At 35.8% G+C, this 5042-nt stretch overlaps 1 protein-coding gene across 2 annotated transcripts in view; it reads right to left on the reverse strand.

Annotated features, from left to right (window-relative positions):
* LOC106876779 (uncharacterized) overlaps positions 1-5042 on the reverse strand; it is a 790885-nt gene that overhangs the window by 450434 nt on the left and 335409 nt on the right. The window lies entirely within an intron of this gene.

Genomic DNA, 5042 nt, shown 5'->3' on the forward strand with positions numbered 1-5042 from the left:
ATATATATATATATATATATATATTTATTTTCTTCTACTTGTTTCAGTCATTTGACTGTGGCCATGCTGGGGCACCACCTGGAAAAATTGTTAGTCAAATGTATCAACCCCAGTACTTAATTTTTAAAACCCTGGTACTTATTCTATCAGTCTCTTTTGTCAAACTGTTAAGTTTTGGGGATGTAAACACACCAAGTGATGGTGGGGGACAAGCGCAGGCATAAAGACACACACTCACAGGTATATATATATATATATATATATATGTATATATATATATCCAAGAAAGTTAAGGGTTGTAAATCCAACCCACTAAGGGATAATATCTATCCAATATACTGCCGAAATATATATACATATATATGACAGGCTTCTTTCAGTTTCTGTCAACCAAATACATTCACAAGGCTTTTGTCAGCCCTAAGGCTATAAAAGAAGACATTTGCCCATAGTGCCACTTAGTGGGACTGAACCCTGAACCATGTGGTCAGGGAATAAGCTTCTTATCAGACAGTAAGAAAGCAGTACTCAACAGCTTTGGTTGGAACACCTTGTATTTAATTACTGCTTGTCTCAGCTTCACATTAGTTAAAATTCTGTGGATATAAGACACATTCACTCATACACATACACACACACACACACACACACGCACGCTTGCCGCACACACACACGCACATATGCACATGCACACACGTACAGATTCATTCTGTTCACATAATTGGGAAATATAGTTAAATATGAAGAACAATAAAATTCATTGATAACAGAAGGCTTACATAGGTTCAGAGATTAGATATCTTGTCTGTTTGTCTCTATGTATCTGTGTGTGTGTGTGTGTGTTATGTGTGCATAAGAGTGTGCATGTGCATATGTTGTTTGTGGATGTGCAGTGTTTCCATGTACATGTGTGTGTGTGTGTGTGTTATGTATACATGTATGTCTTTCTGTTTATGCATGTGTGATGAAAGACAAAAAAAGAGAGTGAGAATTTGTGCGTGTATGAGACAGAGAGAGAGAGAGAGAGAGTAGGGGTGGGGGTAGAGAAAGTGCTGCTCTATGGCAAAGATGAGAATGTTGAATCATCATCAGATCTGATTAAAGAAATAAGTTCTTAAGAATAGAAGGAATGTGCAAAACAATGACAATACCTACATTCACTAGGGTGCTTGCATGTCAGCATATGCATGAACTTGGCAATGCAAGCTAAAATAAAGTTCAGAATTTATACAATAAAAATCTAACTAAAATAATAAAACTAAAATAACAAAAAAATTGTTTAAAATACAAAAAAAAATAAAGAAAACTAATAAAGGCAATGTGAACAAAGCTAAGTCCTTAGATTTTTTTTTAAACATTTTTAGAGAAGCAATATTGTTTACCAAAGATTAATTCTATATATGAATCCAAGAAATATACGTTTATGCATGTGTGTACGTGTGTGTGTATGTGTGTGTGAGTGTGTATGTGTGTGAGTGTGTATGTGTGTGTGAGTGTGTATGTGTGTGTGAGTGTGTATGTGTGTGTGTGTGTAAGTTTCCAATTTCCAAGCTTTACTCATTGTTTCTCTTACCTCATTCTCAATCACTTTCTCTCTCTCTCTCTCTCTCTCTCTCTCTCTCTTTCTTTCTCCCCCCTCTCTCTGTATCTCTTTCTCCCCCCTCTCTCTCTCTAATATTTCATTCATTCTTTTTTAACTGGTAAAGTTTGAAATTTCTCAACAGTAGGTTTTAAATAGATTTTTCCTATCTTTATATAAAGAACTAATTATTTTTTTTTTAATATTAATTCTTTTTTTGTGTTATGTTTTTGCTTTTGTTTCCTCTATATTTTGATATATATATATATATATATATATATATATATATATATATATATAAAATCATACAAGTTTCATCATCATCATCATCATTATTAACATCATCATGCCCAACAGCAATATATACTGTATCATCATCATCATCATCAACTAACGTTCATATTCTGTGTCAGTGTGAGTTGGATGGTCTGACAGAATCCAAAGGGGCCCCAAGGACTGCATCATGTTCCTGTGTCTGCTTTGGCATGGTTTCAATGGTTTGAAACCATGCAGCATGTGCTAACTGCTTCTTTCATGGAACCAGCACAAGAATGGCCACTGTGCAGTTTGAAAGATTATAAACCCTTGTGAGTAGGAAACAATTTTAAGCTAGGAGATGAGAAGCAAAAGATGGGTAGGGGTATGAGAGAAGGGGCCAGAGGAGAACAGATTTCTTACTATTGTGCTTGAAAGGACCCGGCAAGCCAAGTGAGACCGTAACCATAGCCTATACCAGTGCAGCATTACCACCCCATTTAAGAGTACCCTTCAATCATTGGGCAATAAACTGCGCTTGCGATGAGGTAAGTGGAATCATTGTCATGGCTGATGACAGTATCGCCTGATTAGCATCCATACCAGTGGCATTTTAAAAGCACCATTCGAGTGTGGTCGATGTCAGTACCACCTGACTGGCCCTCATGCCGGTGGCATGTAAAAAACACTCACTACACTCTTGGAGTGGTTGGCGTTAAGAAGGGCATCCAGCTGTAGAAACTCTGCCAGATCAGATTGGAGCCTGGTGCAGCCTTCTAGCTTGCCAGCTCTCAGTCAAACCGTCCAACCCATGCCAGCATGGAAAGCGGACGTTAAACGACGACGATGATGATGATGATGATGCACATATGTGTTTGCTGATTTATGCATAAGAATACACACACACACACACACACACACACACACACACACACACACAATGTATATCAACAGAGCAAATTCATTGGTAAATATTTAAGTTGTATCTACAGAATGAATATGTCACATTTCATTAACATTGAAAAAGAAATTTAAAATAAAAATTCCATTATATGATCCTCCAATTTTTGTATAAAAAACTATTAAGAAATGAAGTAATAATCAAACTGTATATTGTCAGTGGCAACAACTCACATCACAAAAACAAATATAACATAATGCAGCTAGGATGTAGCGCAAGTGTCAATGAATATCAAAATGATGAAATTCTAGATAATTTACAAGGCATTGCTCAAATTCATTTTTCTGTTTAGAATATTTATTTCTTCTTGCCTTTGCACTAAAATATTTACTTTACTTTGACACATTGCAGTCGTTAAACTGCAACCATGCAGGTTAATTATCCAGAATAATTTTGGTCAAGGAAATTGACTCCAATACTTATTTTTAAGTCAGCCGACTGCTTAATCTGTAGGTTTCTTTTGCTGAATTGCAGTGGCAGCAGCCTATATAAGCACCCCCCAAAACAACAAACACACACACACATGCAGGTAGATAGACAGACAAATAGTCAGAAAGTGACATACAGACAGACAGACAGACAAATAGATGCTGTTCCATGTATCCAAGTCATTCACCAGCGAATGGTCAGCCCAGGATGTTTTGCAAACAACTTGCACATGCAAGTGTTACCAGTCAAAAGCTCTGCATACCGGAAGCCAGCAAGTGTATGTGGGTCATCAAGAGAGAATGCACACCGTTTCGGGATCTACCTCTCAACAGCATCATTGCACACTGGCCACCCTCACTGATATTTGTCCAAGGTGCCACACTGTGGGATTGATCCCAAAACCATAAAGTTGCAAAGCAAGCTTCTTATCAACACAGCCATGCTGAGCTTAAGCCATGGCTACTGTAATTCTTTTACTGCATTTTTTAAATGAAGAAATTTTGATTGTTTTCTGTTTTTAATTTTTCATGTATATTGTGAATAAATTTGATATTAATATTTTGTCTTTGAAATTTTTTCAGTGTTAATAAAAGACATTATATTCATTTACTGTGAGACTATTACTGTCATTATTTCCTCATTAGATCAAATTAATATATAATGACTTAAAACTACATTGCTATGTTTCAGGCAGCATTACTATATTACTGTAGTAACCAGTGTTATTAATACACTTTACTTAGTTCATCATTTTGCACAGAGAGAAAAAAATAAAAAGCAGCTTTTTTTTCTCAATTATTTGGAAATGAAGTGACAATATTTCATCAACCGATACTTAAATACATTTTAAACAATTTTTTCTGCTGTTGCAATAAAAATATCAAATCTGCATATTTCATCAGACAGTTTAAACATTAGGAAAAAATAAAGCCATCTAAATGTCTCTCCAATATGCTATGCTATAGGTGAATGAACTAAGAAAAATAATTTTCTTTTTTCATTGTTAATTGAAGGTGACACATTTATTTTCTCTGCAAACAAAAACTTTAAATACTCTATAAAGTTGTATTGACTATGTAAACAAAAAGCAAGATAATGAATTTAAACAATGATATTTTGCTTTGTGATGTAATTATCTAGTGAGGAAATTACAAGTAATGAATTTACCATGATGCAATTCACAAGTGATCAATTTATTGGACACCTACGTGAAAATTGAATTTCTTCCCTACAACTTGTGTTTTAAGCCACAATAAGTGTTAAGTAAGAATTTGTCCAACATTCATTGTAGCACGATGCTTGAATTTCCTCATTGACAATAAAGCAATGTATGTATATAATATATTGCTTCTCCCCCCCCCCACATCCTATTTTTCTACACAGGTTCTATGCTCAGATCTTTGTTACTTGCGAATATACTCTAGCACTATACCATCTCTCACTTTTGTTCTCTCTTACACTTTGCTGTTTCTTTCTCTCTATTTCCCTTTGGTCACTCTCTCTCTCTCTCTCTCTCTCACTGTTACTGGTTATCCTGCCATTGCTGGTGCCGCGTTAAAAGCATCCAGTCTACACTATAATGTGGTTGACATTTGGAAGCACAACCAGCTGTAAAAATCATGCCAAAACTAACCTCGCCTGTGCTAGTGCCACATAAAAAGCACTGAGTCTACTCTGATGGGTGGTTGATGTTAGGAAGGCATCCAGCCATAAAATCTCTGCCAAAACAGATACAGTAGCCTAAGGTAGTTTTTCTACGTGGCCAGTTCCTGTCAACCATTAACCATCCTACCCATTCATTCATGGAAGATGGACATT

This window comes from Octopus bimaculoides, chromosome 17 (genome assembly GCF_001194135.2).
Source record: "Octopus bimaculoides isolate UCB-OBI-ISO-001 chromosome 17, ASM119413v2, whole genome shotgun sequence".
Taxonomy (NCBI): domain Eukaryota; kingdom Metazoa; phylum Mollusca; class Cephalopoda; order Octopoda; family Octopodidae; genus Octopus; species Octopus bimaculoides.